Here is a 13,422-nt window from a genome sequence, read left to right as displayed (position 1 = left end):
AACACACGAACCCTACATGATGGAGTCTACAAAAAGAACATAGTACAAAAGAGTTGAAAATGGACATACAGCTCGGAAACAAAATACACAAGGGTGAACCATACATGGCATCTCACATGCAGGCAATGATCGAATGCTTCTTTCTGGTGCTAGATTGGCCATAGTCTCCTTCAGGTGTTCTCGAAGAAGGCAATCAATCAGTATATCCTTCGCACAAAGATGAGTCGACTTGTTTGTCGAGTGAATGTTTCGTGTGTTGCAGCAGCTACAGCAAAGCATGCATGGCTGTTGAGAGAACTCGAATCGCCCAGAGTACACAATCAATTCAATGATTACTGCTATTGCAACCTGCTCCAGTCAACATTGCGAGACAATAATATAATCAATTATTATTGCGATCAATAATACAATAGGAGGAATTACAGCAGTCAACATTGCGAGACAATGGTTCAGTTCTTCTTGCGGACGGAATCCGCTTCCATGAACAAGCAATTAGAGCTGGGAAGTCTGCTGCCTGCAAAATGCCTCTGAACGCCGCTTTAAAACGACAAAATTTTCCATCGCTGGATGAATTGGGCAATATTGATGAAGGCGTGACAATGGCTGCAGTGCTGGCGCCTTTTGAAGTCACTCAAATATTTGCCAAAAACTTTCGATTTTGGGTGAGCGAGCACACACCATAAACGAGGAGCAATTATCAACCGATAAAACGAAGGGCGCCTTAAACATGGGGTGATTATCAACAATCATAAAAAAGCTGTAAACCTGGAAGCCGTAAACCTGGAACAATGAACAATAATCAGTAATCACATTAATGAAAGAGAAAGGTTTGTTGCCAGGAAGAAAATTATTCCAAGTTGACACGCTCTCTGAGGATTATGATGTAATCAGCTTGCTTCATTTCCTTTCTGCAATATGGTTATGGATCAAGAAGAACGTACCCATGAAAGACCTTTACATGCTTGAGTGAATGTAACACTCCAGCAAGCACATACTAGGCTTCTCTGAAGCCTTAAAGGATCAACAATATGACCATTAATGGAGAATGCCATGAGTTTCCTGGCACAACTTTATTTCTGAACAATCGAACACAAAACCTCCCTCCCAAAGATAATTACACTAAGAGTAACAAAAATAGTCTCTTGTAACTGATTAATGAGACTTACTTGTAAACCATGCAGAATTATGATGGAAAGCATGCAGCTCAAATTGAAAACCCAACGTCGAAAAATTGCATGAGAAAAACCGACAAGTTTTCTCACCAGTCCATTTGAGGATGCTGTTTTCAACTGGCTCCTGAATGTGCACAACCAATTAGCTTGTACAGAAGCAACATCTTTCCACGAACCTGCGGTCACAACTCTGGCGCATCTGGTTTCGACGATCAATGCCTCAACGTTTGCCCAAGTTAGATCAAAACAATCGATCCAACTCATAGCCCTGAGCAACACGCGCTAGCGATTGTTTCCTGTCCTCGATAGCCACAGGCTCCTCCCATTCATTGGGCAAGGGTTCTCCAATATCAACTCTCACATATCTCGAGGTACTCGCCAGCTCTCACCAGCACTATGTGGTATCACCACCATTGGTCGGCAACATAATGATGACTATGCATTTTCACCATTGGTCAGCAATATAATGATGACTGTGCATTTGAAGCTTGTTATGATGGCGACAGAGGGAAGAGTGAGAGAGCAAGGAAAGACCAATATCAAGGTCCATGGGAATTAAATATTGGAGAATGCCCTACCAATGAATGGAAAGAGCTGGTGACTAACGGGGGACAAGAAATGATCGATGGCGCACATTGCTCATAGCCATGAGTTGAATGGATTGATCTCATCTAAGCTGAGCACCAATAAAGAGAAGTAATGATCGTCGAGGCCAAATACACCATAGTTGTGATGGGAGGATCGAAAGTAGCTTGGCTAGAGCGGCAGGTGAGGTCGTAGCTGGTAGCTTATAGCTGCCTGATAATTATACACCTTAGCTTCTGTGTGGCTTGTGTCTGTGTGGGGGGGAGGCGGGGTAGCTGATTATTATAGCTGCATGAGGAATACAGGCATTGACGTCATTGAAAGGGGCTGTGCAAAGTATTTTGCAAATTATTATAGCTGATTATAGAATTAAAGGCAAAGCAAGCATTGGAAGTAAAGGCGTAAAAAGCCTGCAGCGAAACTCTCTCTCTCTCTCTCTCTCTCTCTCTCTCTCTCTCTCTCTCTCATCGTGGGCCGTGGCCAAATCTCCGACGACTGTCTTGGCGAACGACTTCTTATTTGGTAGCGAAATTACTTGGTAGCTGGAGTCTTACAAAATATCCCCCTGATCTCCCTTAACTTTGAAGTCCACGAATCACAAGAATCACCATCTAGAAATCATAGGACCTTAGCTTGTTGCGATCGTGCACTAGATCAGGACTTAAACCACCATCATACAATCAAATCCAACTCACCAATCATGTTGCGGCCTTGTTAGATAGGAGAAGTTTAACTTGTTATATTCTATCCGAACTATGTGAATACAAACGCCCCCCTTTTTTAGGGGAGTCGTGCACATACTATGCCTTGTTGTGAGTGAGCAGCAAAACATCCACCAATGCAACCATCATCCTTTGTAGTATGAACTCATTTGTTGATGTTTTCTTTAATTGGAAGGGGATTGTTTGCATATGCTTGGCTCTTTTTGAGATCTAAGATACGTTCATAGATGTCCCAAGGTGCAATATTAACAACAAATTTCCCATTTTCATATGAATAAATGCACAACATTCTCTTTCTACAAACATGTGCATGAAAAAAGGGTACTACACAAAATCATTGTTACCAATGGGTTCATTTCCATACACAGACATTGTAATAGATTAAGTGTATTAAGCACACTTACAAGTGAGGTTATGTGCATTTTAATACCCATGTAGCACTATTATGCGTATAAAAGTATCCACCACCAATGAGAACCAACATGTTTAGGTACATCTCTAGACATATCCTTCTGTGAAATATTAATCTTTATACAATTTTACTCTCTAATATAAATTTGATTGGTTTTGATTTTAAAAAGCAAATACTACTCAAACAAGGTCATGTTTCCCTCTTATCCATGTGTCACCCTAATCTCTATCTCCATGATTCTCTACTACTTAAATTGACACCTCACATATATTTATTAACAAAATATATGCTATTAGACTTGTGCATGCCTATTTAAGTGAAAAATTTACAGTAAAGAATCAAATACACCAACTCAAAGTATTTGTGCTTGCATATTGAGTTGGAGTATTCTTATAAACCTCTTCAAATAGGTAATATCTTTACTCTACGTGTGAGCAGAGTTGAGACTCGACTAGACCGTAATTTAAGCTTTGTTTTCACAAACTCAAGCATTACAAAGCTATTAGTTTGAGCTTCATTTTCATATTAGTAGCTGTAGTACATGTATGTAGTACATATACAAGGGGTGGCTATATAGGCCATTGACTTTTACCCCAACAATCTCCCTTAAATAACAATGTGCCTTTATGGGAGTCTTAGAAAGTAAAGATATTATCCAATGCCCATCAACACTCCGTAAGTTCAATGTGCTTCACCTCAAAAACCAACATAATGAAGTGATAGTTCACTTCAATGTGCTTTGTCTTTGCATGAAAGATAGAATTTTGTACCAAGTGAAAGGAGCTTTGACTATCACAATGCAACGTAGGCACATCTTTTGCAATACTCAAGTCTCATACTAGACAAGTAAGTGATATAGCTTCCTTGCAGGCCTCAGTGGGGTTGCAATATACTATGCCTCAACTGTAGATAAAGCTATACAAACCTATAATCAAGAGATCCAAGAGAATACACTACCTATTTCCATTCAAGTATCTCATGATACTCTTCATTTCTCCCAATGCTTCTTGCCAAGGATTTTCATACACCTACTAATAGCCACTTCCACCATATAGTTAATGTCTTGACATGTAGTAACCAAGCATACATCAAGCTGTATAAACTCTATATGCATACAAAACCTTGCCATTTCAGTCCACTACTCATGCGCCTATAATACCTTCCCAACGTATTCTTTTAAGTCAAATATAGTATCCTTTTGTCTTGATCTTACATAATACGCACACCAAGAATGTGATAAGCATTCTGTAAGTCCTTCACATCTGATGTCTCAAGTAACCTTTTCTATAAAGCATCCACATTCATAATGGACATCCCAGCCATTAACATGTCATCCACATATAGAATCAATATTATAAGGCTCTTATTCCTAGCCTTTCTAGTAAATAGATAGTATGTCGTCTCACTCCTAGTATGCTTGTGAGATCGCATAAAGTATCGAACTTATGATACCATTTCCTAGGAACCATATAAACTCTTATACATCTTACACACCAACTGCCCCTTGCTATTCCACAACAAATCATGTAGATTTCTTTATGTAAATATCCTCATGCCAGTCCCTATGTAAGAAAGTGGTATTTACATCCGTCTGAGCCTACTCTATCTCCTCTCTCGCAACCAAAGCAAGAACCATATGAAGGGTCTTGCCTGCTATTGAGAAGATCTCATTAAAATCAATCCTCTTATCTTGGTCAAATCTTTTGGCTACCAATCTTACCTTGTACTTAGGAAATGCATCAAATGGAGATACCTTCAGCTTGTAAATCCACATACATGGGAGTGCATGCTTCTCCTTAAAGAAAGAAACTAACTCTCATGTAGCATTCTTTTCCAAAGAATCCATCCCTCTTCCACTTATGACTATCATCCCTAATCATAACATCATTATAACAAGAAGGCTCATGATAATCTATGACCATGATATAGTCTAGAGATACTCTCTATCTTATTGGTAGTCTAAAAACCATCATAGACCTACATAAAACTAACTCAATGAGAGCCTCAGCCTCTCCCACCTATCTATTGTATAAGAAATGAGGTTATCTACTATATTGTGGTACTCCTACCTCAATAGTAGCAAGTTGTCCAAGTCTTATATTATGTGGAATAAATCATACAATCTGCTCATGTACTAGCTTTCCATCCTCTTAAAATAGCACTTTCTGGATCTCAACCATTTTGATAGTTTTCTTATGGATCTTATCCTAATTAAAGATGGCATCATGGATGCATACTATGTTCTTTGATTCAAGATCCCTCAAGCGATAGTCCATTTCACCAAACTCTCCATAAATAAGAAAAATACATTTCTTGGACTTAGGATTAAGCTTACTTTGATTATCCTTTGGTATGTAGATATGTCTCATTTCCAAAAATATGCAAGTGATGATGCCTATATTTTTTTCCCAAGCCAAAAACCCTCTTGTATCTTTCCAAGGCTTGATAGGAGACCTATTGATTAATAAACTACTATCTTTACAACTTTAATGCAGAATGCATTAGTGAGACTAGCTCTATAGAGCATACCACAAACCCTTTCATGAATGGTCATGTTCATATTCTCAACCACATAAATTTAAGAAGGATTATCAAGAGTTACCAACTCTCTCTTGATACCATACTTTGCATAAAAATTCATAAAGGCATGTGAAGTCTACTCTCCACCATTATCAGTCCTCAAGCACTTAAGCTTCTTGCATGAGTGATTCTCTCCAAATGCCAATAACATTTGAAATGCATTCAACATGTCACTCTTCTTGTGAAGAGGATTATCCCAAACCTACCTTGTGGCAGCATCTACAAAAGTGACAAAGTATAATACTTAACCTAATGAAGCCATATGCATTGGTCCACATAAATCAATATGAACCAAATCAAGATATTATGACCTTCTACTCACATTATATGTTTTATATGACATCTTAGTTTTCTTTCCAAAGAGACAATGCTCAAAAACTCCAATTTAAAGAATGTTTGGAGATAGAAGATAATGTAAACAATAGAAAGTTTTCATTCCAATGATTAACTATGCCCTGAATGGCGATGCCATAAAAAAATAGGTGATTTTTTAGTGAATGGCTACAACATGATCTTTAATACCAAAGAAATGAAAAAGATACAAAGCATCTTATTTCAGCGTCAAGGGATGTACCTATAAGAAATCATCCCCATAATGTACGTTTAAAGGGTATTAAGAAACATCTTTCTTTACATGCTATATGGCCTTAAAATGATCCCTTAAAACTTATAGATTTTTTTGAATTGTAATTGAAAAATCCATTTTATAAATATAATTCTATAGATTTTACTAAATAAAATACACTTTCTTTTAAATTCACATGGTATCTTATATGCTCTATAAGGTGCACCCTTGGGATTTTAGCCCTTTGGCCATGACAAGAGATCCATTACAAATATACCACACATAATTACCAAATATCACTCTATAATCACAAAGAGCATATTGGCATGTACTGATCCGACTTTTTCTTGAGTTTGGAACATGTTGTACATTTCATAAGATAAAAAATGATCATTTTGTAATAACAAATGCATATCTCCAATGCCAACAAAGTTAGATGTATAGTTATTTCCAAGACAATGAACCCTCTCTTTCTAGTATCATAAGCGAAGAACCACTCCCTATTTGAAGCAACATAAAACAATACTTTAGAGTTGATAAGCTAGTTTTCGAATATGCCATTATCTAAGGCAACATTCAAGAATATATTACGAAAAGGTGATGCAAATAAAATATCACCATCAGTGTTTCCACATGAATCAATATCCTCAATCTTTGCTTTGCTCTTATCTTTGCATAATCCTTATTTTCATTCTTAATTTTTTTCTTATTCTTCCATTGAAGTAGTCATTTTTTATGTGTCCTTTCTTGTTACAAAAGCAACATTCTACATCATTTTTGCTACATGACTTGCTTCTATCATATCAAGAGTTCCTCCTAGCATTTGGCCTTTCTCTTATTATAAGTGCACTAGAGCTCTTTTAGCCCTCTCTGACCCTGCATTGTCCTTTCTATTTACCTCCTTGGTGAGCAAACTACTCTCAACATTAATACTCATAATACCACATGCAAGTGTGGAGTTAGTAATGGTAATACTAAGAGTATCCCAACTCTAAGAGAAGCTGACTAGCAAAAAATGGTCTTCATTCAATCGTGAAAGATGATCTTTTCATATGTGAGTTGGCTAAAAGTAGTGTAAAAATCACTTAAGTGATTAGATATCAAAGATATCTCCTCCATGTGGAGATAAATGAGTTTTCTTAGCCAATAAACCTCCAAGGCTACACTTTCTTTTTCATATATTAGATCACCAAGCTCTTTCCATGCACTATATATACATTGCATGTCTTTCACATTGAAATACACTGAATTTGAGAGTGTCAATATAATAGTAAATCATACTAGATCATCCAATTTCTCCCGTACATAAGCATTCACATCCCAGGGCTTCATCTCATTACATTTGATTGGCTTTATCTACTTCCTTTCGACCAATACATTGCATATTTTCTATTTTAAATATGAAAAGATTATACCATCAAGCTTTTCAATACTAAGCAATGCATTCTTTACACATGATGAAGAAGCCATAATAATAATAAGTGTACATGTACAGCAAAACAGTAAGGTATACCTAGAACACAATATTAGTAAGTTTGGGAATCTCCCAATTTCTATTTTTTGAATATAAAAAAGATGACACCCGGATAACATGCCCATAAGTTTTGTCAAAACCATATGAGGTGACCTATCCTTAGAAAGCACTTGAAAAATGGAATCTATTGAGCTATAGAGAGCTTGATTTGGAGTTATAGTGTTCAACTTATGACAAATCCAAATATTTGACCTCGTTGTCACAGCCCGTAGGGTTGAAGGTCACCACAGGGGTTCGGCAAGAGAAGAATGTATGGGGGTTCAAGAGCTTTTACTCCGGAGATGGTAGAGATAAGAGAAGAGTTGAAGGTTTCAAGAGCTTTTACTCCAGAGATGGTAGAGATAAGAGAAGGGTTGAAGGTTTGAATCCAAGTTCTTGAAGATAAGAGACATCAGGGTGAAGGTAGATTTAGGGAGGAAGAGAAGAGGTTCGAAGAGATTGACAATGTAGAAGGATAATCCCAAAAAGAATTAGAGAATAAAGAAAAATACTAACAGAGATGAAGCCTGTCAAATTCTTTTAGCATTATGAGAAAATATAACTCTAATAGACAAAAACATGTACAAAATAATACCTTCCTCTATGCTGCTCAGATTGCCAATTCCATGCCTCCATTGGCTCCGAAAGGGGGGTTAAATAACCAGGACACCTCACAAAAATTCAGCTAGATCACTCCTTCTTCATCTCCCACTTCGGAGTGATGTTCACTCCCTAAAAACAACGATTGTGCGTCAAGGATTTCGTCAATCTCTATTTTTACATAAAATCCTCTCAATTTGGCTAAAAGCTACATGCTTTCTTTTACATGTCATCCTAATCTAGAAGTTGTCTATAGTTTTATGGATTTTTACAAGAGAAAATATCTAGAATAGCAAAAATTGGCCTAAAAACTTGTCCAAAAACATCTAATATTTTGAACCATGGACACTAACACTAGTGCTTAAAGTGGCATTGGCTCTCTAAATCTAAAAGGAAGCCACACTCTAGATTTTTTTACACGGTGTGCGTTATCGTATTGTTGCGCATTCGAGGTGTGAAAACCACCCAAAAGTCGTGTGTGCGATTTGATACTTTGTACATACTTAGTTGTTATGTTTCCTCTTTCATTCTATGCCGAAGACGGAGAAGAATAAGGAGTTTTGGTAGACTGATAATTCAAGATGCAGTCTCATGGACCACTTTGATTGTGACCAAGGGTTCATTTGAAAGCCTGTGGCAGTATAGGAGCATTCCCAATGGGCCAAGAGATACATGCTAAGATCATCCTAAGGGACCTAGAAAGAGACCATATTGTTGGTGACATGCTCGTGGACATGTATGGAAAATGTGGCTTTATCAAGGAAGGACGAGAAGCATTTGAGAAATTGACTGTCCATGATGTTATATCGTGGACAATAATGCTAGATGCCTATGTTCATAATCGTGAAGGTGATATGGCTATGCGATGCTATGAGGAGATGCAACATCAAGGGGTGCATGCCAATTCTATTACATATGTTATCTGCTTGAAAGCTTGTGCAACCATAGGAACAGGACAAGGTTGCCAGTTCGAAATGCAGTCTCCTGGACTGCTCTATTAGCAGGCTATGTTGAACAAGGACTTGGTGAGAAAGTGTTGAATTGTTTAAAACAGAGGCAGGTGGAAGGTGTATCTACAGATGCTACAACATTTGTTCTTTGCTTGAAGGCTTGTAGGAACACTTACTCTGAACAAACTTACAGTTGACAAAAACTTGATTGAGGTCTTCATCAAAGGAAACAATAAAGATATGGTTGTGCCAAAGAGGCCCACGAAAGGAACAAATTTAGATGGCTATCACGAAAGGAACAAATTTAGATGGCTATTTTCAGGAGCCGCTTTACTGGAGGGGTAGAAAAGCTAATCTGGGAAAAACGGGCACTCTGGGAGCTACGAGAAAGAAAAAGAAAAGAGTTTTTTTTTTAAATCGAAAAAGGGGGGGAAAATCTGGTACTCTGCGGCTGGACGAGGAGGAAAATAGACTTAGGCGGAAGAAACGCAGGAATCACAGGGCATGATCGTTGAGGATGAAATCAATATAGCACTTGTCAGACCGTTGCGAAGAGGCGTGCGATTACATGCAATTGTTGATGTATGCCTCGTTCAAGGTTGCCGGCCCGGTGATTCGCTCGTTTTCCACTACTCAGGTCATGGGTCATAACAGAGGAAGTACAGTGGTGAGGAAGTTGATTAAGAATCTGTGCCCTTACGTTTTTTTTCTTTCTCTTTCTCTATGCTGCTTACTACCATGGATCGCGAGTGCTACCCTATCATGAGGAAGATGAAGTGGGAAGCTGAATTTGTGCTTTGACGGAGGAAGCTGTGACAAGAAACATCAACAAAGGAGGGCTGTTGGAGATTACGGACTAAAAATCTGAAGCTCAAGAGGAAAAACGACAACAAAGAAGGCCGATAGGCTCCTGCGAAGAGAGGTTGAGACGAAGAAGAGCTGATAGAGTTGAAGTTGGAGGAGGACTACTAAAGCATCGACGAACGTACCGAACAAAATTAAAACCTGCAGTCTTTGGGATTTATGTTCATGTTAAAAGATGATAGATGGATTCCAAGCTTCTTCCGTGTGCGAGATAAGAACAGGAGAGCTACGGGACGAATGGAGAAGTTTTTGAGATTACTGTGGAAGGAGAACTGGAGGTCGTCAAATTCTGAGGATAAGTAGATGATAGCTGGTGGTGCAGGAGAAGTTCGCGTGATGGAGGGTCTGATCTTTCCATCTGTCTGATTGCTGCTGTGTGTTTCAAGACAAGCCACCATTTTCCGGTTCCCTCTCCCAGCTGCAAAACTTTCAGAGAGTAGGGCCGAGAGCTAAGAAAGCGACATCATCTGGACATAATAGCATTCGGACACATCAGATTTCAAAGAGGTTTAAGCTCAGGGCTTCATTGGACTTCATGCCAATCAACGAACTCTTCTCACCTTAAAACGGCCTTTGGACAGAATGAAATCTTATTTTCCAACTACTTTACACTGCCTCAACAGGATCTTTGGTTTGTTTCCACTCTCAGGAAAGAGGCAAGATTGTGGGCAGGTTTTAGCAAAAGGGGCATTAGGGGTTTCGAGCTTCTCCGCAACCCAGATGCGAGCATGTGAATTTCAACCATAAGCAGCAGGTCATTCGTTCTCATGATAAGACCACTGGAAGATCTGAGGTCTCCCGTGGCCCTTTTTGGGTCCAAATATATGGTAGTAGAAGAGCCTAGCTATATCAAGTCATCTTCTTTAACACATGTAAATGGCAAGTCTAGGAACCTAAACACAGGAACATCACTTGAAGAGGAAGCTTGGGATTTTCTGAGAGCTGCAATTGTCACTTATTGTGGCAATCCTGTTGGTACAATTGCTGCCAATGACCCAACAGAGTCAAATACACTTAATTATGATCAGGTTTTTTGTATTAGAGACTTCATCCCATCAGCTATGGCATTCTTACTTAATGGTGAACATGAAATAGAGCGGAACTTCTTGCTTCACACTCTTCAATTGCAGTCATACGGATTTGACTTCATTCTCTTGCCTGATCTTCTAGCCTGAAATTTATCAAGGACTTCTGAAGTTGCGACATTGCTTTCAAAACCCTTCGACATCTTTGGTGAACCCGACGTGAAAGCGTCGCAGAAATTTCAGGATGGGAGATACTTCAGCCTCTTCTACAATTCCAGCTACCTCTAATTCAGCTCCATCAATGACTACTGCGTCAAGTACTTCAACAGAGGATCTAAAGCAGATTTTGCAGAATATGTCCATGTATATGCAGCTCCAAAATCAGCAAACACAATTGTATATGCAGCAGCAACAACAATTGCATCAACAGCAGTTGTCTCAGCAAAGGCAACTCTATTCGGAGCAGGAGAATGCAAACAGCGCGACTAAGGCTATTGAAGCAGTTGAAAATGAGAAGAAGCTATTTAACGGGCGTAATGTTTCAACATATTTGAAGACATATGAGATCAAGATGGGGTTTTTTGGAGTTCCTGCTAAACTTATGAGTAAGTACTTCCTTCGTCTTATCACACCCGCTTTGAGGACAAAAGTGACTGATCTTTTTATTCAAAATACACATTGGCAAGATTTTAAGAAGGCCTTGAAAGAAGAATACTTCCTTGAGGACTTTGGTATGGCGACTCGGCGGTCATTCCGAGAGTGGGTCTACATGCCAAATAAAGGTCTAGCTGCTTCGGAGTTGATTCGAGAATTTAAGGAGAGGTATAGTCAGCTTGATGCCATTGAACAAAGAGCATTGGATGTTGAAAAAGTTGAGCTTTTCTTGCAAGCTGCAGATCCTGCTCTTCAAGGAGAATTGGGTGAGCTTCTTGAGGATCGCACGAAGCCTATGGGTCTTAAAACGGATTGGTAGGATGCTCAGGATGTAGTCTCGACTTTGACCAAGAGGAGGATATGGAAGACTCGCCTACAGAATGGTTCCATGACACCTACACCATCATCTGCTCCTATGCCTACTTCTATCCCTATTATTTCTTCTTCTCAGCCAGTTTCTTGGCGTATGCCAGTGCCTACTGTTTCCACTCCACCTATTCCTCCTATTCCACGACCGATGCCCACACCTTCTGCTCCAAAACCATCCGCACCATCAGTGCCTACCTCTCTTGATGACATAATCAAAGGCATAACAGATTTGACACTGGAGTCAGTCAAAGCGGAGTTGGTGGAAAAGTTGGAGAAGTTTGCTTCGAGTGTGCCTACTACTTCTTCTAGTGCTCCTACTGCACCTAGGAGTGCTCCTAGTACACCTAGGAGAGATCGCAGATGTATTTGGTGTGATAGTACGGACTATCAGCATTGCAGGGATTGTGAATCTTTTCAGGATGCAAGGAGGAAGAATTTGGTATATTAGGGGCAAGATGGTAAAATTTGGTTGACTGAGACAGGAGCTCCACTTGCTACCAACTTTGGTAAAGGTGGAATGAAGAAGTTAGTGGAGGACATGGCTGTGCGTACTTCTTATGTGACAGCTAGAGGTGATGCTTCTGCATATGGAGTCCAGATTGAGAAGGAATCAAAGACTCAATCAGCGCTATGGACTTATGCTATGGAGACTGCAAACAAAGGGAAAATTTAGCAAACTGTTTTGATTAGTGCAGGCTCTAGCATCAGATCAGAGACAGGTTGGGACTCGCCTGTTGACAGGTACTCTATTTATGCTTATTTGGCTAAATCTCATGGTGCAGATGTACTTGTTGAGGAGAAGCGTAAGAGGTATGAAGAAAATCCAAGTGCAGCTAAGAAGACTAGAGGGGGTGAGTTTGTTACTCCACCTACTGCAGGACCGTCTTCAAAACCAGGGCCAGATCGACAGATGGAAGATGCTCAAAAGAGAGAAAAGAGGCAAGAGCCTAGAGAGAGAAAGCAGCCAGGGTTCAGATTGATGTCCGATATTGAGACATCTACAGACATGAAGAAAATCTTTAATGATAAGATACTTGGCAGTGAGGTGACTTTCACTATTTCTGAGATTTTGGGCATCTCGAAAAGAGAGTTTCAGGATCAGTTTCAGGAGGTCCTGAAGAGGAAAAGACATGCATTGTCTACCACTGATACACAGGGAGTTTTGATTGGGGAGTTGGATGAGGATGAGGATGAGGTTATGGTTGATAATGCTTCTGTTTTTCCGCAGGTAGAGAAGAGGGTTCAGCCTATGCATTATGCTGAAATTGATGAGCCTGTCATGATACCGCGTAGTCACTTTTCACGGAGCCATTGGGCTAGGGTAACTTCAGAGACGATGGTAAAGATTGGAGAGAAACAGGTGCCTTATGTTGCATTGGTGGAAAGTAGTTCAGAGATTAATCTCATAGTT

The sequence above is a fragment of the Lygodium microphyllum genome, chromosome 27 (genome assembly GCF_053477565.2).
Source record: "Lygodium microphyllum isolate KBCC chromosome 27, Lygodium_microphyllum_v1.1.10, whole genome shotgun sequence".
In the NCBI taxonomy this organism is placed as follows: domain Eukaryota; kingdom Viridiplantae; phylum Streptophyta; class Polypodiopsida; order Schizaeales; family Lygodiaceae; genus Lygodium; species Lygodium microphyllum.
The sequence above is the reverse complement of the archived record's forward strand: the minus strand, read 5'-3'. Positions refer to the sequence as shown.